We start from the raw sequence: 26,409 nt of genomic DNA on the forward strand, positions 1-26,409 counted from the left end.
TCAATTGAAATGTATGCAAATTAATGAATTGTTTAAGTCATACAAGTTGATTTATACGATACTAGTCAAATAAATGAGTCCTATAGCAAAAACTTGGATCATCAATTTAACATCCAGAGCACCGGGAAAAGTTCTTACTTAAAAGTACAAACAGTAAAAACATTAGGAGGACTATTCTTTTCCAACTGCCTTGGTGACTCAACATAAGATGATAATGTCATCATAAAATGCTGTGCTGTAGTGGAACACACATCACATTCTACTTATTTTTATCATATTTTCTATTATAGCCCATTTTACCAATTGACAGTGTTTTAATTCCCTGTTCTTCCCTTCTTAATTCTTTAGGTCTGTGGTCTACCTCGTTAGCAATTCTTCAAAACACACAAAAAGTACAGAGAAAGGGGACTTTGGGTCACCTCTTATCACCCACTTGCTAACCTGTTTTTTTATTGGTTTATCATTGCTTAGATGGATTGTCCTTTAAGACCATAGCATTTAGTCGAAGGGTATATAGTCCTACACAGGATTTGATGATGGGCCAGCAAGTAAGCATTTTATTAGGCTAGAACCTGTGTCTGCTATTTTGCTGACATGACATCATTTAAATTGCTGGTTCGTGTTTTTTGTGCTTCATAAGTGCATAATATTTTAATGCACTAACTTGTTGGAAAGGCGCAGTGTAATTTGTTAATCTCTCTTGTACATCATTTTGTTTTATTTTGTAACCACAATAATATGATTATGGATTTTCAGCTTTTTCTATTGGCAAAGACATGCACACTTAGGCTGTTCTTAAAGATTCAATGAAAATACAGAACCCTAGTCAAAAGAATCTACAATGCAATATGTTGGGGTGTATGCTTTTTAGCTTTACCACTTACAATGCAAACGTTATCTTCGTACTCTTTTTGATGACACACTTGTTTGGGGTTCAGCAAAACTCTGCTAATGACGTCTATTCACCACAGGGGCTGCACTTCCAGCTTTGAAATTTTTGTGGATCATGATCACTTCATTGCCGAATTTTCTCTCTGACAGCTGGAAACAGCACACAAAGTGGCCCTAGTATTACCAAACACTTTCTCTAACAACAATCCAGACCTATTAGCTTTACAAATGCTTGTTTTAAGGTTTGTGTGTCCAATAAGTATTTCTAGTACCTGGTCTCTTTTGTGCATTAAACATATGTTATGTTACCCAATGATGTAGGGGATTATTGGGATATTTTTGGTGTTTTTATGGTTATTTGTGACTGTGTAGACATTAAAGTCTATCAGACATATTAATGAAGTCACAAATTCATGCAAGGGAAAGTAATAAAAAGTACCCATTAAACTTCTGAAACCTAGTAATTTTGGGACATAGCTTTATTGTGTTTAGCGTGTATTTAACCGATTTGCTCCACAGTTAATATTCTTAACTCTGTTTGAACACTAAACATGAAGTAGTTTGATCAGAATCGGATTTATTTATACAAAAACCTCTTTTCGTTGATCTTTGGCAGTTGTGTCCTATTCCCAACTAAGCTGACATTCAGGAAATTTGAAAGCAATATAAATAAAATTAATTCCTTTGCAACTATGAGACAAAGTTTAAAATTATAAACAAGTTCCCCATTATGTTGCCGTTTGTTGTAGAGCAGTTCAACAGCATAACTTAAAGGATTACAGTGCGTAAATAGGCAAAACATATCAACTTTCATGTTAGCAAGTTAATTGTAAAGGTTATGAAGTGTGGATTGACAGTTTTTTATTCCACACATTTATCTCATGACCAGAGTTTATTTATTTAGTTGTAAAGGGCAACAAACAAAGAATTAAAATGATAGTAGCTAAGTAAAAGCAGAACTAGAGCGAGTGGTAGGGTGAAAAGATGGCGGAGTTTGTACGAAGAATGATTTTCCACTGTGGCACTCAAAGCATGCTATCACCAGTCGTCATCAATCGCTGCTCGTTCTGCTTTATGTACTTCTTGCTGCAGCAGCGCTTTCAAGAGAAATTCAATGTTGTTGATACCATGTCTCAAGCCGTTGCTATTCTTCATTATCTGCCTTTTACCAAATCGGCCAATCGGTCGGACACCACGGCCCACATACCAAAATGGATCAATCTCAGGACCTGCAACAAAAAATAAATGAATCACCTAAATAACTTTCACATCATTGTGGGAGTACATACAACCAACAGTGGCTATGTTCTTCAGATATGAATATGAAAGATTAAGTGTGTACAGTGATTACTTTGTCACTGAACAAATAAAACAATAAATCGTTCAAAGCTTTAGTTCCATAAACACAATTCATGATTTTTAGTTTTAAGGTTTACATAGATTCTGAAACAAAATCTACATGTAAAAATTTCAATATTTTCTAAACACATTTTGTAAAAAATGTAATCACATTTTTCAAGCGTAAGTAATCCTCTTTAATATTCTGTAATAGTGCAAGCTTCATCTCACACCTATTTTCCAGATGTAGAGTGCAACAACTTGCACTACTCAAAAGAATCCAGAAATTTAATTATGGCTATAAAGCCCTTGTTGGAACCGGGACTGCCGGTCCACTTAGGGTAGCATGGTTCTGGGTGGAAAGGCTAAATCAGGAAGGCGACTGTGTTGTGCTTGCATCACACTCACTACAACACCCCAGTGCAAACCCACCAAAAATGACACCACACCTTCTGAGTTGTTTAGTAAAAATATTGAAGCTTAATCTCTTTATATTGTGAAGGTCAAATGAGTATTTCAATATTCAGCAAATTGTTCTTGGTCATTCTTTTCAAAAGTTAAATACAGTATCTGGACAGTACATCAAATCACTTATGGCAGACCAAACACCCAAATCTTAAATACATTCAGCTTGAGCTACAGTAGACAATATTCATTGAATGGTTTAACTGTATCTGGGTGTTATTTCTCTGATCAACAAGGTACATTGACTAATAGCATAACAAATGTGTGCCACTGTCAAGCATAAAAGATTAATGACATTCCATGTCAGCAGGGTTTTTCCTTCTTCTCATTCTGAATTAATCTGGAGAAGACATTTATTCTCGAGTCACCGATAAAGGAGAGTTTGAGGTCACTTCCCCTTTACCATTGGGCAGAAATATGCTTAAGCGGGATCTATCTCTGGGGGAGTCGGAGGATTATTATCTACTCCCACAAATCTAAACCGCTTCAGCGCGGCACGAATTTTCACGCTGTGCTGAAGATTCTAAAACGGGCGTGGTCGTGACCGAACGGTTCTGTCACCAGCACAGCTCAACCGACACTCCTTGGCAGCCCTCCCTCTCCCTACACAGTTTCACTTCTTTCCTTCTCTACCCTTCGCTATGGGGGTTCCCGGTTTACCTCTGCGCTCGGCCGGCCTTCTTCAGTTTACCGGGGATCGAGTCGGCAGTCCGGTCTTCCTCCTACTTCCCCGCTCGGGTCTTAACACTCTACCCGAAGCAGAGCGGGGACTGAGACTGGACCGCGTTGTAACTTTTCCTGGGCCTCGCAGCTGTCAGGCCACACCCCGCGCACTCTCCCAATCCGCTGGGGAGTCAGCTGCGGGACAACCTGGCACCGCTGACAAGCCGCCCTACTTCCGCCACAGCAGAGCGCCGTCTTGACAAGAAGAAGCAATCCGCTGGGCAGGAGTCCGGTTGCTAAGTGACCCCACCCAGAGTCTCTCCCCGGCTGGCGCTGCTCCACCTCACCTCATGCCTTGAGCGGGAATCGCTCAATCACGCGATCTCGGCGACACAAAAGCTCAGGAAGGCATGAAGAAAGGGGTAAATACAAGAGCTTTATCCAAGACAATGGGGTCAGAGCTAGCGATCTGTAACCTCAGGTAGTACAGCACCTCACCAATGAGGCAAATCGGCCAGTCAGAGCAAGCTTTATATCTCCAGGCTATTCCAGGGGGTTTAATCAAGGTTCCTGCTTCCGCTTGACAAATTCTCCAGCAGCACCACCCTCAAAGGTTCCTGAGGTAGAGCCAGATCACTCTCACCGGTTAGTCATATAGTTTAGTTCTTTTCATCTGGTGGACATCTGGGTATGGTACTCTCTCCTTTTCCTCCAGCAAGTTCAGATCAGCAGGAAGGAGGGAAGCCCCCACTACTAACTAGCAGCCCCTAAGAGCAATCAAGTCAGCCTGAGTCACAATCCCCCTACTCTACAGTCTACACTCCAGCCAACCTAGACATGAACAAAATGGCCGCCCAGTGTCCACCCTTATATAGCCTGGGCCCTGATCACTAGAATGGCCTGGAAGGTTCTGGAACTCTCCAATGTTATCCTATGGCCCAAAAGCTCTGAGGTAATTCCTGACAGGCGTCCATCTTAGGAACCCGTCCACCATTTTAGGAAGGCGCACCTGTACCTCAGCACTGGATAGCAGTGGTGGGGCACCCGGAGACCTAAAGCCACATAAACAAAAAAGGGCTGGTGGACAAAAATAATGGGAGGCAGAAAGGGACCAAAAAAAAAATATATATAAGGGGAGTCCACCCAAAAAGCTGACAGGTCTAACAGCCCTCAACCAAAAATGTAGGTGAATTTTGCTTTATGATCGTAGGCAACAGTTTTAGTGATGGGAATTGCTCATATGTCATCAATCAAGGATCACTGCAGCTGCACCCAAAAAGAAAAAATTATGTGGCCAATTCTCCAAGTTTTTTTTGAGTGTGTGAAGTAATACAACAGAAGTATTACGGAATGTATCGCCCTCATCTGCTCTATGATTTTTGTTCCCACAATTACAAGCTATTACTCTTTTGTCCACTTAGGCATGTGAAATACGTCCAATGCCTCACTGGACCCTACAGTGTACACTGACATATAGAGAGCTTCTATCTCCATTTTTAAGTGATATTATAGCTCAATAGCTCATACATTTTGGCCTGTTTTGTCTCACATCAAGGTCAGATGTCTTCACTGTCTTCTGTGAAATACCTGAAGGAGCTACAAAGAATACTCTGCTGTGTTAGCAGTGGCAGGAGAGCCAACAACCTGAGGTATTTTAGATTAGGGACTAAACTCAGCTGCAGGCACTAGCTTGCTATTCCCTGCCCTATTCTTGTATGCCTGCTCACCTCGATCCTCTATTTGTGTCCCTCCCAGTTTCTCCTTTCTTCTTCAGGACACAATCTTATGCTAAGCTTTTATGCATCACTCTTTTTCTCTTAAACTTCCAATTGTTTCCCCCCAGGTACAGGACTTAGCTTTACCATGTTCAATTTTATTTCCCAAATATTGATCCTCACACCTCCTTTCCCACATCTTAACTATTGTTCTGCGCCTTTGTTGCTTTACCCCAACTTCACACCACACCACCCACGTACTGTGATGGACTCTCTATCCCTTTTGGCTTCAATGTAATCCCGGTTTTGAAACATATGCACAGTCTTTATACTTATCTCTCTTTCCTTGTTAGAGGTTATGTTTTCCTCCCATCCACGTGCTCCAGCCCTGGGGTCTTCCCTAGCTCCAGCAGTACATGCCCTTCCAGTTTCAGTTTGATACTGGGGTTTATTTTTAACAAATTATAGCTTCTGATGTATGTCCCTTACTCTTTCTGCTGTACAGACTGTTTCCCTTGAAAATGTTCAGCGAAAATGATATACGAGTAGAAATAAAATTGCACAACTCTGTTCTTCCGACCAGCCGTTCGATTTCTGTGTGTATATATATAGTATATGCCTGAAATTAGTTAATCCAGTTTTATATACTTTTATATTAACATCCAGTACTATAATGCCTACTTTTGGAAGGAGCTTTGGTAATATAAACAGAGCTGATATTATCCTGCTCTTTTGTCTAAAAAAGAGGAGTACAGTTTGACATGCTGCAAAAATGAAACACATTTAATGGTCAATGTCACATCATGTGTACATTATTTAAATGTAATTAAAAAAATATTTCTTAAATCCTATTAGTTATTAAATGTTGTAATTTATGCCATGTTTCTTGGCGCTGGTTACATCTTTATTTTGTTGTCAATCAGTTTTTTAAAATTTTTATGTGTTTTAAGCATTTAATTCATTTAGTACAATAAAACAACCTAATGGTTATAGATATACTCTACCTAAATAATTGCCGCTCTAACATAAACATAAGACTATTTCACGATTACATCACAATATGTGGTGGAGTGCAAAGTTGAGCATGCTCCTCAGAGACAAGAACAGCCACCACAATCTTTAAAGAGACAGCCAAAATACTTACTTCTGTTGTCAATCTGATGACTGAGTGATCGGCTTTGGACGGAGGTAAAACCAAGTGATACCATCAGCAGTAAAATGCAGACAATGCCTAATTTGAACTGCTTGTGCTCTTGTGAATACTGATATGCAGTTGCCCAAGACACTGAATGGAACATGGTGCAAAAACTGCAGAACACTGAAAGAAAACAAGAAACGTCAATGTAAAAAACATAACAAACAAGCACTGGCCAAGCCAGCAGGTTTCAATTTCGAGCAAAGCTAATAGCTCTGGCGTTTTGCTAGAGCAAGTGTTTGGCACTAGTTGAATAACTTTTCATGTGTTGCTTTCATTTATCCTTGATAATCCCATAATAAAGCAAAGTATGCGGCTACTGCAATTTAGAAGTTGGAAATAGGGTCTTTTCATGCTAAACAAACTGCATTAGCAGAACTAAGGGTAACCTCAAAGAAAAGTGTTACAAATAGCATCCACAAGAGGAAGTTTGCATTGTAAGTGGTTCACTTAAAAGGCATAAACAGCATAGAAATACATAGTAGATACTTTTTAACATGGGCAAGTATTTTCGCTGCAGCTATTAGAAAGATTACGTGTATGCTCGTCTTTCCTTTATCCATTAACAAACTGCTAATCCATGAACATATTATCAAAACAGTAATTAGTGAATAGCCTTTGTCTGCCATCAAGGCCAACAGGACTTTTTTCCCCAAAACAAAACTGACATAAACCAGCAATCAAAATATCATCATGTCAATAAATATATCAAAGAACGCACAAACTCTGAATTATAAACTGAAGGTCATGCTGCTTCTGTAGTTCAAGAAAGGACTACTTGAGCACCATCACTAAATGGAACTCATATGGGACAACGTAATAATCTACAAAATGCCATGATGTTGATTGGCAGCCCATCCAAGCAATGACAAACGTGAAAAATAATAAAGGCCAGTGGCTGAAGTGAGCTGACCCAAAGCCCATTTTCTCTAAACTGTTTCTTATATGTTCTTTTTGCATGTACTAGTGTTGGGACAAGAAAGACATCTGCATGAATGCTTGACTACTCTTGAAACTAGTGTCCTGACTTTTTCTTCACCCCTCGCATCACCCTAATCTAGCATGAACCAAGAGGCCCAAGTTTGTACGAGGTAATGAGGTCAAGAACATGTTCAGGTCCCTGGTGGGACACAAAGTGTGCTCTTGCAGTGGCCATAGGACTCAGTAGTGGCCGACAAACAGGAAATGCTGGGGCCGGTAGATGGGGTGCGGAGGAGCTTGGTGAGGGTTCATAATAAAAAAAAATAAGACTTACCTGAAGCTGCCAGCTTCCTCTCGTCTCGGTGTTCCTCTGCTTCTTGGTCCTAGCAGACACTGGGACAGCATCGGAGACTTCCTGTGCAATCGCTGTGCTACTCTCATGCTATTAGCAAGCATGAGAGCAGCCCAGGGATTAGCCTGAATGGGTTTGGTTTAACACTCGATCAGGCACAGGGAGTTGGAGAGAACTAACTGCGCATGTCTGTTTTGCCGGTCTAAGATACCCAGACAAACAAACATGCACACTTAGAAGTACACATACCACTTCATTCTTCCTCCCTCCCATGGTCTGGCCCTGACCCCCACTATACACGCTAGTTCAGCCAGCAGCTGAAAAATAAAAATAATAAAATACGGTTTTCTTTTTCAGCTGCTGGCTCTGAGCCTGTGGAGCGTCGCTGCTCTGCCATTGCGGAGGAGCTGCCGCTGATAGTACTGTCAACGACGTGGGTAAGTCATAAGAGATGATGGCATCACACTATTGTAATGTTCCTCTTCATCATTCCATGCATGTTTTGACTTTGTGTTGTGCAGTGAGTGTGTAACCCATTTATGGCAGTAGTGTGAGACTGTGTGTGGGGAGTCTGAATACTGGCACCACTAGCATCAATTTTGAATATACCTTGGTTTTGCATGGCAGGAGATGGAGGGTGGCCATAGCTTACCCAGACAGGTTAAGTATATTGCTTGCATTCCTGTGAGGGAGATGGCCCGAGAGATACCCTCGGAAAATCAGTAAGGACCTTGTTTTAAAGGCCTGCTGATTAGTATTGAATTAGCACTGCCATTTGATGGAAGGTATGGGTGAGACAGCAGTTTTTGTTATACAATGTGAGGAAGTTTCTAGGCAGGATCTGCTTTTATGTCTGTCCCTGATTACTGCTTCAGTACAGAGGAAGACAGCCACGTGCAGAAATTTCCCACTTTATTGCACCCTTGTTTTGGATACTCCTTCACAGAGCCAGCTTCACTGCTACCAGTTGTGAGAGCCATCACCTTACACAAAGCCTGTGTCTGGGAAGCAGCCAGAAAATAATATATGAAAGATAAACAATCCTAACCAGTTATGAAACCTTAGACAGTGGATCCACAGTTCCTATCTGTAGAATGAATATAAAAGTGGGATACACACCACCCGCTTTGTTCTAGTTCAGTGTTGTACTTGACCAAGGAAGTGAGGGCTCTGCAGAGTACTCTAAGGACTGCTGTAAAACCAGGGATGGTTTCTGCATGACAGCCAGTCTCCCAATGGTGAAAGGACATCACCTGAAGCCTGCACTTTCTGCCGAGAGTCTACCAAGGAAGCCTGAATCCTGGGAGTCAGAAGTAGACTGCCTGGGTCTATAGGAAGGCAGACAGTCTCCTCGCAGAAGATGTTGGACAGCCTCTCTGAGCGGTTCTTGCTGTGACATTTGCCAATATTTTTAGTGCCAAGTATCATGGTGGTTTCAGCATCCTGCATAGTGGCTGAGAGTGTGATGCTCTTGGCATCGGAAAGCCGAAGTCGTCAATGATGAGGAAGCTTTTATCAGCTCGGAAGCCCCACTGCCATATTAAAAAACTTGTCTACACCTGGGTCTGGGAGGCCATTGCTGCCAATCATGAATGCTGCCATTTGAGTCTGCCATGCTGATTCAACGCAGAGGTTGAGTTCTGAGTGAGGTCACTGCCACAGCACCCATGGTTACCAGAGCTGCAGGAGTGGCAATGCTGAATGCACCTGTCCGCATCACCCGAACTGTGACTACAGTGAGCAGGTAAAAGTAAGGCCTAACTGTGAGTAGAGGAAGAGACTGCTTGTGCAAAAGTATTGTGCCGTATGAACTTAAGACTCTTGCCAGGTGAACTGGAATTGGATAACACAACTAGACAATGGGATGCTTCTGATACTTCTGAGTAATCGATTTCTATACCCATGTTATACAAAAGCTATGCACTGGGGGTTCTAGATATTAGAAAACGCTGCTAACGAAGAGAGGATATCAAAAGGCCTGTAGAACCTCACAGAATATCGCAACTGAGATTACCACCCTGTAACTGAAAACCATATTGAGCTGTGTAGTATTTTGTATGGCTGTGATATTAAAGTACCTTTTTGACTAAATGATAAGCACTGGGCTAGACAATAGGTTACTCTGTCTGTTGGTTGACAGTTGGGTTCTGAGCTCTTGCCCCCACACTACCTCACTGAGAAACCTTTGACTGCTTGTCCTGTCTAATCCCTCAGAGTTAAGTGTGGAAAGGTTGCACTTGAGCCAGTTTGCAGAGAGGTAGCGGGACGGACTCCAGGTCACCAGTGGCGAACAACCTCAACCACCACAGTTGGGGGACAGTGAGCCATGTCTGACCTGTGACTCCCTGAACAGGGACTGACAATTAGTAACATTGAGTCTCCCAGATAGCTAGAAATGGGATGGTCATCGTTTGAGAATCAAAGGAGATCAGGCTATTACACTTTTCAAATTTCCCACTGTAGAACATACTATTCATTTATGCAATTTCTTTAGCAATATAGGATTTTTACAGAAATGCTGAACACAACTAGTAATATAATTGTACAATGGTACATAGCCCAATACCAGAGATGGTAGGAATAAATAAAGAAAGTCATGGGTTTGGTGGATGGAAATAGATGGCAATGACTAGACAATAGATATCAATGACTAGAAAATGTGCACATATAAAGTTATTTACACTGGTTGATTAACTCAGAAAATTAGAAGTCTGCAAGGTATTAGTCATTATAGCATTCAAATGAGAGATGGTGAGCCATGAGAAAGGTCTTGAACTCCTCGAACAAAGTTAGTGTGAAAAACCAATGGTGTGGGTGATGATTCAAGGAAATCCACAGTTCGGTTATCTAAAAGAAAGGAAGCAAGTAAAAGTAACATGTAATATGCTCTGTGATGCAGCATTTCCCACTGCAGACTTACAAGGCATTCCTGTGGCCAAATGAGACAGATACCTGTTCAGAGCTTTTTTCTAAATAGACAATGATTTGCTTCATGCTTAGTTGGTGGGATAATCATGGTGAGAAGAGGTGGATCTGCTTGTGAATTTTGGGGCATACAGGTATGGTGAGATGATATGGGGTGTCTGGTAGCAGGCATTGCCAGGAAGACCAATAGGAAACGGATAATGCTGATGGTGAAGGAATTTTTGATAGCACGTTTATGCCAGCTGTTTAGGACAGGTTTTGTGTGCAAGAAGGCAGGATACAAATTACTCTAATCAGGGAGGGATGATCCAAGGCAAGGTGTTTTGTGTGCCAAGTGTCAGCAGAATTTTAATAGTGCCAAGTAAAATGTAAATATTTACCAACAGTGGCCCAAAAGGGCAATCTTACCGAAAGTATGCACCAGTGTAGTCATATTGTAAATAACATTTGGCCCAGTTAGCTCCCATCTTCACTTTCTGCTCAGCGCTTCAAGCGGCTATCATCAAAGCTCCAAGACACAGCAGAAATGGTAATCTTGTGATGTTCAATGATATGAGATGATGCAATGTACCAAACATCAAAATAATGACTGGCTGCTAACCAAGCTGATGCACTTTCTTCCAACTAAGCGATGACTTGGCAAACTAAGAAGACAAACTGAAAGCAGGATTTTAACAATTAGATTTTTAGGTTGATATAGCCAACTCAATTGATCCGCAGACAAATTAGACCTGTTGTGAATATTCTAGAGTAGGCCATAAAAAGACTGCTGGAAAAACTCCTTATGGTCGAGCAGAAGCAAGAATCACACTGAATTCCATGTATTGGCACTCACATTGAAACATATTTTACAGAAAACCATCTCAAGGTTGCAGAAAAACCAAATGTGTTAGAAGACTTGCAGTTTGGACCAAACGGTATTGGGATGGGTAAAGAGAAGGAGTTAATTTAATGATTCTTAAAGGTTTCCTCCCCGAACCAAATTTTCCCTGCCTGCATCCTCTGCTGTTAGCTGATCATGCAGTGAAGTTTGGGAGTCGTAGTACTCCTAGATCAGCTTTACATCGGTGTGGGGCACTTAGAATTCTACCTTTCTGAGGATATAAATGCTGGCTTATTCAGATTTTCCACACAGGTGCCAGTGCAAGTGACCGCAGAATGTTGCTTTAGCTACTATTGACTAAATAGAAGGTTTTCAGTTAGCAGTGTAGTTAGGAATTGTGAGGAAAGTGGTTTATTATATGGTGTGGTTGTGCAACCTCACCTTGTTATAAAGTCACTGTTCCATACCACGTCCGGTCAGGTTTGTTTGGAAACCCTTTACCCAGTCCCGGGTAGCTGTAGCTCAGAGCAGTCAGGTTTTATCAAAGGAACAAGTGTATAGTAGTAAGAAGTACCAAAACAGTTGAATAAGAAAAAAACACAATACAATCAAAATCCTACACTATTTCATAAAAATGGGCTTTATTTTTATCTCCAAATAGCCTCCTCAATGACAAAAATCCACCAGGAGGTTCTGAAGATATGAAATTATGAAAAATAACAGTTTTTTACTCAATGCAATAACTAATTGAAATCTACTGTGACTCATGGTTTCGGCTTAGCCATAACAGGTACCTTTGATAACAGCTATAAGGGCACTCTTGTGGAGACTAACTCTGGCAGGGAGCCAGTCAGAGGGATCAAAAAGGTCCTGCTGAACAGTTATCTTGCAGTTAAAGCAGTCTCCAGTCCAGTTCCAAGGGTCTATGGGTGAACCCCTATAGAATTAAATAAGGCTTTTCTGGATGTTGAAGATGCTCAAGGATGCTGAGCCATTGTTGAGGGTCTACCTGTTGTCAACCTTTGATCCACAAACACAGCGAGGCAAATTTGGCCTCAGTGGTCAATGTCCCACGAAGTCTGGGTGAAGTCCAGCACAAAACCAGTTGCCACTGGTCCCTGGTTACAGCAAAACCAGGGGTTCCTTTCACTTGCAGTAACTTCTATACTAGGCGGCCCAAATTGCACTGCAACAACTCTCTTGGATCCAGCACACTTGTGTACTGCTTTTGAGGGTCGGCCTATGTCTCCCAGGCTGCACTATTGCATTCATCAGCAATGAAGCTTCTGGGCGCTGGGCTCTCAGAGGAGCAGGCTTCTCAACGGTTATGATCTTGTGGATGTAACAGGAAGTCAGCAAAGTGGCTCTTGGAGTCCCCTTCTTTGTCTGGGGCTGTGGGGTGACTTTTCCTCAAGTGGGACATCACAGGCACAGTCCCGTCTTTGCTATACCAAGATGCTGCAGGTGCAGTCCAGCCTCCTTGCTGGGTCCAGGAAACAGCAGGGCAGTTCTTCAGTACTCTCACCAGTTCAGAGGGGTGTCACTTTAATGCCCACTATGGAAGAGGTGGTGACTAAGGAGCGTATGAGCTACAAGGTCCCCTCCACCTGATGAGAACTTCCTGTGAAGTGTTGTATTTAGCTAGGCCTGAATGCACTACGTTGCCCACTCCCAACATCACAGAATCCTTCTCTTGGTTTGTATGCAGCTCCCTAGCCCAACCCAGAGGTGTGGCTATTGGGGGGCTACACGCCCTCAGAAAAAGCGGCTTGACAACGGCTTCTCACTCTTTGCCGTAGATGCCAGCATGTCTGCTAAAACAAAAGAGCAACCGCTCTCAAATGTTACTACCATTTGCCCTTCAAAGGCGGCTACTGTTTTCAACTCACCTTTTGGGCTCACACCCAATCTGGCCCTCCTACAAGAAGGAGGTCACACCTTTACTCTTGGCAGATCACCTGCTCCTCTTTCTGGGAGTTGTTCTCACTTCCCCCGCTGGAAGCACGGAGGCTGTCTCAAATACAACAGATTGTGTGCAACTGTACACTGCTACTGGAAACTTTGGCAACAATGTGGCAAATTTGCCATTTGTATGAATTAAATTTGACTTGAGCAACAAGCCGAGTTTAATGTAACAATGTATTTGATACCTTGAAGTACCATGCATAGTAGTCCCATTTGGAAGTTAAATCTGCTGATTTGTTAGCCTGCAACTCCATATGGGCTACCAGCCTTTCCACGTGACAATGCAGTGTTTCTACTGTTAGGATATTCAAAGTAAATAAAACACACGCCCATCTTCTTAAGAATGCACCCTGCCTTTAGGGATCAGTAGGCCTCCCTTAGAGGTGACTTATAAATGCTAAAAAAGAAGATCTTGGATTTCCCATTGGTTTAAATGGTAAAGCCAAGATAGCAAAGCCAAGTTAGAAGTTTAAAATTACCTTACCAGCTGGCAATGGTAGACTGGTAATTCAGTTTTGCCACAATTGTGATGGCACAACAAGTACTCCAGTCCACAAAGAACACTTAATTTCAAGGCCCTGGGTAACCCTGGGACAGTATACCAGGGACTTGTAAGTAAGTGGACTTATGCCAATTAGACATATACCTTTTTAAGAGTCAGAGCAGTGGCGCTGGGGCGTGATTGGAAGGACTTTCAGAGTTGAAAAACCAGCAACATCAGTCCAGAAACTCTTGAGTGATTATACAAAAAGAGGTATTTCTTTACAGGAAAAATCCAGAGGATGCTCATTTTATAGCTGATAGAATACAAATGGCGTTCCATATTAGAAACGTTTGCAATGTCTTGCCTGTATTGGGAATAGACCTAAAATAAACACCTGCTGGCTCAATGCAGTTTTAAATCAAGATGCTATTGTGCCCGGGACAATTAATTTATTCAAGTTATTTCCAGAATTTAATTGCGTAACTATACTTTTCGGTGCAATGTGTAGAAAAATAATTGGACTGCCGATATCACCCTATTGCATTGTGACGTTGAGATTTTAAAATACCAGATACAAATATAGTCAGGCTTTAATAACTAAGGTGATCATAAGCAAATAATCCTATGTTATATCAACAATAACTTCCTACAGCAGTATATTCTTTTCATGCTACCCTAAAAATAAACTTCATGTACATTTCAAAGCACAAAGCAAAAATGTAAGAGTTGGTACTCACTTGCTTATAACTGGTCTTTGGTATTGTAGCAGAGAGATCGTTTGTGAGCAACCAGTAAACCTAAGATTATAGTTGCTTATATACTCACAAACTTACGTTCAGCTTAGAAACTATATACACATCACAATTACGCCAAGATAGGACTTTATGTTTTTGTCGTAGGTGGGTGTAAGAAAATTATTTATTAGTTAGATTTATTAAGTAGCAAATTCACAATATAGTCATGTCCAACACACAAATTCAATAAATAAGCCTGGACTAATTCCTGGTAGCTATGTGTGGCACAGAGTAGATCAGCTTAACTTAAGGAAAGGTGTGTAAAATATTTAGCACTACTTTAGAATAAGTGAAAACACAACACAATAAAAATATCACAACCAGATTCTGAAAATAGAGAAAAATGCAATCAGAAAAAGGACACAAAAGTGACTAAAATGCAATGGGGGGGTAGAGATAATACTTTTGGACGGTTTTAAGGCAAAAAGCACCAAGAAAAAGTAGATCACCAATAAGAAGTCGCTGTTTGCGTTTGACTGGACCCTAGGCATACTTTCAGGCTGACCGCGATGTAGAATAGGACAGATACACCAAGTGGGTCGTCCCAATCAAAGATTTGACCTTCTGACTCAGTCTCTGAAATGGAATTCAAAATCCTTGAGCAGAGCTACCAGCGAATTTGTTTTGAAGTCATCTGACAAAGTCTGCTGAAGTCTTTGATTTTGGCAGGAAATTCTCATAGCGAGAGCTTTCAATTTTTGTGCCCACCAAAGCTCTCCCATTGGTCCTATACTTTTCAAGACTTCATACAGACAGGTTTAATATCTTTGGGTTTAGTTTCTTGTTATGGTTCTCAGAATTCTCCAGCAGGGTGAGCCTGGAATCTGTAACTAACGAAGTTTTCTGGTAGTCAGTCACCTTTGTCGCAAGGTCCGGTTGACGCTCGGAAGTCTTGGAAGTCCAAATATTCTTTCATTTCCAGCTTTTCAGCCTTTCAAAGCAGTTCCTCTTGTTCGCTTCTAAGGCTCCCAGGACCGCAGTTATGGGCCAGGGTGCATTCTAGCAGAGGCCACCAGCAGGGTACATTCAAGGTCCAGTTACTATTTGTCACTCCAGGAAAAAGGCAGTTTGCAGTGTGTTGTGTCTCTATAGTCAAACAGTCCTGGGCACAAGTGGGAGCAGGTCCAGCCCCTCAGGTCTCCACACAGGTCACAGACAGCCGGTTCACTCCTCTTCTGTTCTTCCATATGTCAGATGTGTTCTGATGAGTTGTGGGGGATGTGCCACGTTTATAGCATTCACTAGCCATTGCACCAACATCCTACAACACTCCAATGGCAGCCATCTCTGTGTTTTGCTCAGTGATCTGAGCAGGCCATAGGAGGTCCACCTAGCCAAGAAGGCCATGCGATTTGCCCCCAGAGAGAAGAGTTATTACCCACCACCAACACCTCTGTTTTGTCTCTGTTCAACTCAAGGCAGCTTGCCACCATCCAGTCGGCCACCTGTTCCAAGCGCATGTTGGGTCTCCTAGAGGTGGAAGGAGTATCTAGAGACATGGAGATGACAATTTGGATGTCGTCCGCATATAACACCATGGTGAAACCATGTGCCCCGATAATATCAGACAGTGGTTTCACATAGATTTTGAAAAGCGTAGGACTGAACACTGAGCCCTGTGGAACTCCACATTCCACTTTCATCTTTTTTGCTAGAAAAGTGCCTTTACTAACTTGAAAGCTTGTCTTTGTTAAGAAGGCTGTTAGCTACTTTGGAGCAGGCCCTGAAATCTCCATTTTTTTCATCCCTTCTCTCAGGACTGAGTTAAAGACGGTGTCAAAGGCTGCGCTCAAGTCTAGAATGATTAGCGAAGCCACCCCTCCTTGATCTGTAGTCATTCTCATTTCTTCAGTTGCCAGTAATAAGGTGGTTTCTGTACTGCACCGAGGGCAAAAGCTGAAAGGAGTCGCAGATATCGTTTCTGCTCTGAGAGAAGATTTCACACCTCATTAAGGGGAAGTGCTGACAGAGGGCAGCTGTTGGCAGTCTAATGTTAGTTAGCATGCTGGGACTTCAGGCAGACTTTTTAAAAGTTATGTTTCCCATATATTTATCAAAAATCCCGACTTCACCTTTGAATTGGGCTTTTAATAAATATTAAAACAGTGGTTGAATAATTTTTTGTCTTATCCAAAATAAGTCCTAACAAAAATAGTTTTTTAATTGCACTTTAGTTTCCCTCAGAGGATCCACTAGTGCTCTGTATGGTGAAAATCACTTTTTTGGGATAGTCACTGTAGGATCATGTCTACACTAAAAAATTGCATATGTCACATACAAGGCATCCATTGGCCCCAAGGCCTACTTAAAGGTGACGTGTTTAATATTTAAAAGTACGTTTCTTTCTTGTTGAAAAGAGAATTTTTTCACAGGTTTGCCCACACGTTTAAAAGCAGCAGCAGTCAGGCTCACTGGTAGGCCTGAAGCCATGTTTTTGTTGATTTAATGGGTGACACAACAAGTGCTGAAGTCCACAGGGGACATTTAACTTTCCATGCACCATTCATTATGGCCATACATGAAAGTTAGATATGCAATTAGGTGTGAGTTAAAGCACACACACTAGGTACTGGACTGCAGTGCCCCAAGGGTGCAGAGTTAAAAAAAACAGCAGTATCAATCCACAGCAAATGAGGATGATCAGGCAAAAGGCATGCTTTCTCATTGTACGTCTGATGTGGCCATTAAAATACATCAGGTGCAGGATTAAGCACTTACATTGTATTCATATAGAAACTATATGGGGCATGCCTCAGTGTTTTAGCAAATTGATGGTTTAGAGTTCTAAGTACTATACAAACGTCTGACACTTAAACCTGATTTGGTTAATAAAGACTAACAAAATCACTATACATATATGAAGCCTAAAACCATGCAAAGTAGATTTAGGGGCCACTGCCATGTATTGAGGGATTTGCACACAGTCTGCTGAGTATGGTTCTAAAAGCAAGGAGGGTGTGGGTAAGATGCCATCCCAACACCCAGCTTCTGCTATGAATAGTTGAGGATTTGAGCAATGCAAACATAACTCCCCAACTGAATGCACTGCTCAGGACCTCACAAGTTATGTCTAATGGCCTGAGCCTCTCAACACAAGTGTGGGACACAAGCCAGGACCACTACCCAGAATGTACTGGGCATATCCAAAGGATATGATTAGTGAGGTGTGGGGAAGCGATTGTGTGGTATGTATTTAATATTTTCAAAGGAATTTGATGGCACAGCTCCTAGTGTTCTCCAAATAACCATCATCGAAGTTCTCAAAGGCAGTTTTGGAAGTACCACATGGAAAGAGCTCCCAAATCAAATTTGATGCTTATTTATAATCACCTTTAGCACTGAAAAATATGTATAGATTTAAGTTCTACAGACTCCCATTGTATCTCCTTTCATTTTGACATCTAATACGAACTTTGATAGTAAGGCTTTACAAATGCAAATTATTGCAAACCCTTGGCTGACACTTGTTTCACAATTTTGTATTACAATCACAAGGCTGAAAATACAGCGACCAAAGATTAAGTATATCATAACCTACTAATAACGTAAATAATAACATAAATAATTACACAAAGTAATCATAAACCGCAATTCATCTGTGTTGCATATGCCTCTTCAAGTAGCAACATATTCTAATGCTTCTCTCCATTCATTGAATACAAAAGACAGATCAGACCTCTACCAATTGAAGTACCCTAGTAAATTTCATCTTAACTGTGATATCACTCATTATCCTTTCAAAAACAAGGATACAAAACCTATCAAATAAACGCCTCAACCGATTTTTAGGTTCAAAAAAATCAGCCTTTTCAAATGAACTACATTAGATCACCCAAAAAATCAATCATGCTATTTAGGCAGAGATAAAAACCAAACAATGACAGAAACGCACTTAAGTGGAATCTGGGGCCATTTAAACAACAGGGTCTTTACTATTTGCTACAGTGGCACATGTTCCTCCGAGTTTCTCATATGTTCCATGAGCATGTTCACTACGTCACTTACCCCTTTAATCTCTTAAACAGTTGATGTTTTCAAATTGATTGTCATCCTGATCAAGACAATTTCTTTTTACTCTTTCACCGTTTTTCTAAAAAAGAAAATTATACCATATCTTTCAAACTTAAAATGAACTAACCATACATTACTGAAAAATAACATAAAAAGCCAAACGTTGCTATATCCAGCACTGCCACTTCTTACCTGCATATGCTGCATGCTCTTCTTGGCCTCAGATTTATACTGCTGAACTGCTCCTATTAATCACACACATTTGAATAGCGCATTTCATGCTCAAACATTACTGGAGGACAGGAAGTAGAACAACAGAGTTCTCATGGTTGAACCCCTTCCATTGGCGCTGCCTCTTTTTGGCGCATTACTATATAAAGCATTTATCCATGCTATATAAAGCATTTATCCATGTTAGCTTCACATTGCTCGAAAGATAAACCTTTAATTGCACCATACTTTCTGGTGATGTTGAATTATAATAAAAACAGAAGCAAACATCAACAACTGTCTAAATTCAAAACAAAAAAGCAAAACAAGGTAGAAAAATGTACCCAGTGGACTTTGGGAATAGACAGTCCTAATTGCAGCTAGACTAAACTCCCAGCTGTAGTAGTATTAGCTCTACCTGCATCAAAGTTCTGAAGTCTAGAATTGAGTTTAAGTCAATCAAAAGGAATTACACGTTGGGAACGAGAGAGGATCCTGACAAGTGATGGAAAACAATGAGGTAACGCCGTGTTCCTAAGATTCTGGGTAATGATCCAACAGAAAATAATACTTTTTTAAAATCATTATTTGGAAGTACAGCCTTAGGGTTATACATACAGACTATTGGCATCACTGAGAGTCTACAAAATTGTTTAAAGAGCTAAAATGTACAACATATTATAATACACAAAAGCGGACAGGAAATAAAACAATTGTCATTCAAATACATGTATCATCATGTTTTAGATCTCTAGTTAAAAACAGGGTGCTATATTACATAGTGAAGTTAAGATGCAGTGCTCATCTGTGTCAAACATGCAAGGAAAGTGGAATCAGCACACAAAACAAGAATGGTGTCCCATAGTAGACAAACAGGAACTGCAAATCAATCGGGTATCTATGTTCCAAAACCATCACTGGCAGGAGAAGACATTCCGAAAATAATACTGGCACTTAATGGGGTCTTAATCGTCACAAGTCAAACTATAATTCGTGATGTGATAAGCAGATACCTAGTCAAACAATGGTCAGGAAATTTGTAACAAGTCTCAAATTCCAATGTGAATGGAAGAGCATTACTTCAGGTGAGGAACAAATAATCTTCAATTTAAATAAAATGCATGGAGTAATGGACCTACAGAGCACTCTCACTGTCAATACTATGAATATTCTGGAAACGTTGCGTTCCTCGGATTGTTTGCAGTATAGTTAAAGGCCAATTCAATTGTCAATTATTTGGCCCTCTTTTGCTGTTTTCTGTTTATTAGACAACTGAAGTTGTAGCCTTGACCTGAAAGGCCTGAAACAGGGGCTGTAATTCCCATCTTCTCTTTTCTCCCTTTCTTTCTTCACTCTTTCTTTCTTCCTCTTTTTATGGTTTTTCTCCCCTTTTCTCCTTTTCTCCCTCTCGTCTTTTTCTCTTCCCTTTAAATAAAATCCTTAAAAGCTTTTTTCCCTTAGTAATTTTTTCTTTGTCCCTTCTGGGACATTTTCTTCATTGGTATATTTTATTACATTCATATTGTTTTCATTGCTATTTTTCATTACATTTTCTGTATTGTTGTTTACATTGCTTATATACTTTAATAAAGCTTTCTAAACTTAAAAAAGAGTGAATGTGTGGCAAAAAGTCTGTGACGGCTTCTTTTTTTACTCAAATTCGCCTTTCCAGTGGAGGTGAGAGTTAAAGTGTATGCAAGAAGAAAAAGCTACTTACCTTCAGCTATGATGATTCTGGTGTATATATAATCTTCCTGCAGAGTCCTCATCTTATGAAGGAATATCCTTTCAGGAATCAGAGTGGTCTGAAAAACTCTTTCCCAGCAATGGCTTTCCAGCACCGCCAGGTGGCGACATGGGACTTAAGCCATGGCTTGGCTCACGGGACATGACACCATCAGAGTATATTGGCGTCAATCCCTGTAATGTTTTCACCACGGAGGGGTGTTGAGAGGAATCGTGAGGTCATTAAAGACAAAAGCAATACATAGCGTGTTTGCATACCTTGAAAGTCATGACTCAAACTCTTAGTAGAGGAGGCAGGGTGGTGAGATATCTGCAGGAAGAAAGTATTCACCAGAAAATAGTTACCAAATGTATATAGGTTTTTCTTCTGATGAATACATCTTCCTGGGGATTCCTCACATTATGAATGAGTCCTAAAGCAGTAACTCCCTGGGATGTGGAACTGAGTGGTGCTGTCTTATCAAGGCCTTTATATAACAGTCCTGCCATAGACTCCATCGCAATACACATTAGCTGTGAGACTGGAATGTTTAGGTGGTCATGGCCATCATGTTATCCAGGTGGCCACCCCAGGCATCCACGACATTGGTAGCTTGCACCTGCCAAGAGTTGTAAGGAAAACCATGCACATGTTTGAAGGGGTACATCCACTAGCGCAGATCCAGATAAACTGATGGGAGGTTCTTTACTGGAACCAAGCGCCTCCCTAGATACTGGAGTCACTGCAGTGTCAGGAAGCCCTCTAGGGGCCTCCTCTGCCGTCTGGCATAAGGCAGCAACAGTATGCATGAGTCAACGTACATGTGCAACCTGCTGAATGGGAGATGGTGAGACTGTCTGCAAGATAAGCGGGGTGCTGGTCATGTCGTCTATGGAAATGATGCTGCTGTTTTTTAAAGATGGTGCAGTCTAGCAAGGGGAGATAATGTAGTTCCATCAGGATGGGGTGATGTGCACTTAAGTTGGGGGCAACACTTTCACTCTCCGGTCGCCCAACAATGGAAATACATGAACTTCTGACCATTGTAGTGAATCCACTACAGGTTACAGTTTTACGAAAACGTGGCGCTCTCATCATCCTGAACTGCATGAGATGAAGTGATCATGCTGGGGTCCTAAATGGTAGTCCTAAATGGAAGTGTAAGGGAGTGGAGTCATAGAGGTTTTCAGGTAGCAGAGCAGGCAGACAAAGACTGGATCTGCTGCTGCTGATGGAGTTGGCATCACACGGTTCCAAACCTGCCTCGATAGGAGATGTACATTTGTTGGGGTGTCTAGATCACCTGAGAAGCCTGCCTCTGTGTGGACTGCATCACCCTTGAATAGCCTAAAAAATATTTATACTGTTAATGAAGCTTTCTTGCTTGGGAGGCTAGGGCCAGCAAGTCACAACTTTACTGGTTGTTCGGGGAAGGATTTGGTCTCCTCACCGAACAGCTGTTCTCAATTGAAGGGCATGTCCGTAACAGTTTCCTGTGCATCTCTTTAGAAGCCAATAGAACGCATCCAAACGTGACGGTGCAACATATCGGTCACAGATTGAGCCACTGCATCTGTGGAGTTGAGCTCACACATGAGAATCTGTTTGGAGGGCGTCAAACCATTGTTGACCTAACCAGTTGAAGGCTTCTTCATATTGTACGATAGGCTGATCGCTGTGAGTTTTGCCTACTCCCACAGGCCAAGGACAAATCCAAGAGAGCCTCAAAAAATGGAAGCAAGGGCTCCGCAATCAAGGAGTGGGGATGTATGATCTTCATCAAAATGTTCCACTTTGCCTTCACAAAGGGGAAGGCTTGTTCAAGGTTTCAGCTGCTTTTTATATTACATTGGTGAACTAAAAGCTTTGTCTGACGAAGAGCCACTAGGGTAAGTGGAGGATGATCACTTCTTGTGAAGTACCCAGGCCACCTGCATTTTGTAAGGCGAAATACAAGCAAGCACCAGTGTTATAGTGAGAAGGGTAGTTCTCAGCTTCAAAACCAGCATCTTCTGTGCAACAATAATCCTTATCAGGCAGAGTAAGGTCCTCAGGAATTGTGTTAAATGACTCTTGCGTCTGGGCAAATCTATGAGCCCTGGGAAGATGTTACAGAAAGTGTGTTATTGAAGCTTGCCATCACTTTTTCTTTCACAACTTTGAAGGCTTTGAGGATGGTGATGTAGTTGGCTCCAAGGATGGCATTTGTGTCAATGCCAAAAGAGGCTTCAACCAAATGTGGACCAGTGCGTTAGCAGGCTTTGACTTCTTAGTTGCTGGAGTTTAAAAAAATGTCATATTGGAAAGCTTTGGTGTTGGAGTAGCCATAGTTCCCAACATGCAGGATCATGCTCATTCTTTTGGGGTGATTGGGATCATTAAGGTTGGGGTGCGTAGTAGCTCAGAGGGTATACAAGCCATTTTGAACAAATTCAGCATTGCCAGATGCACAGTGCCAGTTGATGGAGCCAGGAAATCTGTTATAATTTAAACATCTGGATCTTGTCCGATGATGAGGAAGAGTCCAAGACCAGGGAACAGCATCATGACTCCAAACAGTCCCAGGAGCAGTACAGATTCTAAAAGGAAGGAGGGGCCTGCTTCTTCCTATGACACTTGTTGTGCTTTTTGAAGGAGGATCTTTTGGGAGATCGTATCATAACATGGAAGTTATCTAGAGATGAAGGTGATTGCTTTAGCGCTTCCATGAGGGCCATGACCAAAAACAACATGGCATCCCACCCCGAAACGCTTTTGGTGCATCAAGGGACAGAAGTTAATGGCAGTGGCATCATAATCTGAGCCGAAACCCCATATGCATATGCCATTTGGGTCCAACAATGACATCTTCTTTTGGCATTTGCAGGAGGGTTTAAGCCCAAAGAATTTTGGGGGACATATTTGATTAAGTCGCCGTCAAAAGCTGATGAATTCTGGCAGTGAGGCACAGAGAGCTCCCTACCAAGTCAATGAGGCACAGAAAGGAAGTAACTGAAGCCCAGCAAGCCGGTCAGTATCTTATACACTTCTATATCATCATGCCTGGTTGATGCAGCATGGCACCACCTGGTGGCGCTGGAAACTCATTGCTGAGAAGTTTTACAGAGCAGTCAGACATCCAGACGGATATTCCCTTACAAGGTGATGAATCGGCATGAAGATGTATCCAAACTGTTGAAGAACGTGAAGGATGTAGCATTTCTTGGAAGTCTTAACAGTAGATGTTTTCCACAAATAAGAGACTAACAAATATGACGTAATGCTTTCCAGAAATCCACAAACACCCAATGACATTCTGTTGTGTGCTATTGACTTAAAGGCAGTATTAATTAAATTACTGCATTTGAACTTCTCTGTGGGAGCTGGAATGTTTTGGAGGTAACACTTTTTCCTCAATTATCCCGTCCAGCAAGATTTTAGAACTATTTAAATTGGATGATACCACATTGTAAGGATTGAGTAATCAACTGGATTACATCAATGATTTGCTGAGATATTAACACACATTAAGCACCATTCCACAAGAAGGATGCAGCACCCCCACCTTCTTACTTTTATTAATTTTTAAATGCTTCTTTGTCTTCCTTTAGTTTGACATAGAGATTTTCCGTAGCATGCAGATCACCATAATAACTTTCTATCATGCCTTTTTTAACAAATGTATAATGGGTTTTTGCCACAGATGTTAACTTGATTACAGCTAATCCATATATGCGGGCCACTTATACAAATTATCACTACTATAAAATGTAATAATGGTAACCAATACTGCCCAGTTCTTCCTGACGTGGGCACAATAATTGAGTTAAGACCCCTCAAGTCAATTTTCGTATGTGTTCTGTGGTCAATTGCTACTTGAGATCCAAATAAGGCTCCTTGTGATTTATCTATTTCAAACATTGTCAGGGTTACTTGCGGAAGATGTCTCACCTCTGATGCCTAGTTGAAAGTCGACATATGCAGAAGAAAACAGCATCAACAAAGGTATAGTCAAAGAGTAACCTGTTTTTTTATCTAAACAGCCACCGGTATGTCTTTTGGATGCATGGTGTTAAAACAGATGGCGTGCTTAAGAGACGTTTGACAGATGGACACTGCGAGCCTCCTCCCGAGGAAACTAGGAATTAATGAAGTGAGTATAAAGAATGAGGTGAACAAAGCTCCCCAAGGGCTTCCTTGTTGATCTTGTTGGGAATATTAATGACCAGCATGATCCTGCAAAGCAATGATCCAGGTTTCTTGAAAAGTCTGTAACGTGGCAAGATATGGCATCTAGAAAACTCGACAGAAGTTAAATGTTTACTAAGCCTAGCAATGCTCCGTGAGAGGAAAGACCAGTGGCTATTTAGCTGCAGTTTCAAGAATGATCATTGCTGAATCTGGGCCATAGTATTCCAGAAAGCAACCAAGGACAGAAATCAACCATGGACCGTGTGTAATATAAAACAAATTGGCTTCGAATGAGGCTGTTATAAACACTCAGTACCGTGCTTGTGGTCTTACATGGGTTCATAGGCTGCGGAGCAGACACATTCTCCCAATGGGGCATTCCTGGACTATAGACTGGAAGAAACTGCAAAACCGGAGGAGGTCTTCTCAAGGGTTTGTAACTTACTCAGTGTACAAAGCCCCATGTCCCTCTGGTTACATCAGTGACAGTTTCCACTGCTGGTGCAACCACAGGAACAAAGGGGGCTCTTTAAATGTAGTTGATAGCCATAAGACTGAACCTCCTTTTCTTGGTGGTGCACTCCTAATTTAAGCTATTTTTAATTTTTTTGTCTTTGATATATTTATTAACTGTGCCAAAGAATCAAAAATTGCTTGAATGGCTCCTCAACTGTGCGTACTTCCAGTAATGCACAAGTTACTTACCTTTGGTAACGATATATCTGTAAGAAACAGTAGTTAGTATTAGATTCCTTACCTGGGAAATATCCCCAGGCGTCAGAATGGATCCGGAATTTTTTTGCGTAGCAGTACCCATGCGCGTCGGTAGGTGTCTTCCGCGGCTCCGCGTCCGTCGTCGGCGCCGTGATGACGTCGTCGAGCACTTAAACGCCGCCTCCGCGCGCTGACGTCAGTTCTTATACACAGCTTTTATGCGCCAGAAACGCAGAGCGATGATAAAAACCAACACTGGTGCCATGAAACTAGGGCCCTGAAAGGGGATGACCTTAACGCTAGATATCGGTTCGCAGAACAGGGAGGATGGGTGGGGCGGGAAAGGAATCTAATTCTAACTACTGTTTCTTACAGATATATCGTTACCGAAGGTAAGTAACTTGTGCATCTGAAAAAAACAGGTTAGTATTAGATTCCTTACCTTAGAATAGATACCCCAGCAATACCAACCCCAGTGGTGGGTCTGCGAACCAATAATCACACCAGAAAGTCCTGGAGGACAGAACGGCCAAAGAAGCCATCCCTCCGGACTTGGCTGTCCAGGTAGTAGTGTCTTGCAAACGTGTGCAGCGAGGCCCACGTAGCTGCCTGACAAATGTCCTGCAAGGGGACTCCCCGGCCCAGGGCAGTAGTAGCTGCCCTGACCCGAGTGGAATGGGCCCTCAGACTAACAGGAGGCTCCTTTTTAGCCAAAGAGTAGCATGCCTTGATGCACAACACGACCCACCGAGAGATGGTTCGTTTGTGCACCGCCCGCCCCTTCTTCGCGCCCACGTAACCAACTAAGAGTTGGTCATCCACCCGGAACTGGCGTGTGCGATCTAGATAGAATGATAGCGCATGTTTTGGGTCCAGGCGGTGGAGCCGCTCTTCCTCTTTAGAGGGATGCGGAAAGAAGGTGGGCAAGGTGATGGACTGCCCGATGTGAAAGGCTGTGACTACCTTGGGCAGGAAAGAGGGTCTTGTCCACAACACAACCTTGTACGGATGGACAGCAGGAGCTTCTGAGAGGGACACAGGTGTGAC

At 41.8% G+C, this 26,409-nt stretch overlaps 1 long non-coding RNA gene across 1 annotated transcript in view; it reads right to left on the reverse strand.

Moving 5' to 3' along the window:
• Positions 1-1,358: 1,358 nt before the first annotated feature.
• LOC147688816 (uncharacterized) overlaps positions 1,359-26,409 on the reverse strand; it is a 54,443-nt gene continuing 29,392 nt past the window's right edge. The window contains exons 2-4 of the long non-coding RNA XR_015300711.1: positions 18,537-18,621; positions 6,217-6,390; positions 1,359-2,120 (exon numbers count right to left, since the gene is read on the reverse strand). This is a non-coding gene — a long non-coding RNA (uncharacterized LOC147688816). The remainder of the gene's footprint in view (positions 2,121-6,216; positions 6,391-18,536; positions 18,622-26,409) is intronic.

This window comes from Lissotriton vulgaris, chromosome 10 (genome assembly GCF_964263255.1).
Source record: "Lissotriton vulgaris chromosome 10, aLisVul1.2, whole genome shotgun sequence".
Taxonomy (NCBI): Eukaryota; Metazoa; Chordata; class Amphibia; order Caudata; family Salamandridae; genus Lissotriton; species Lissotriton vulgaris.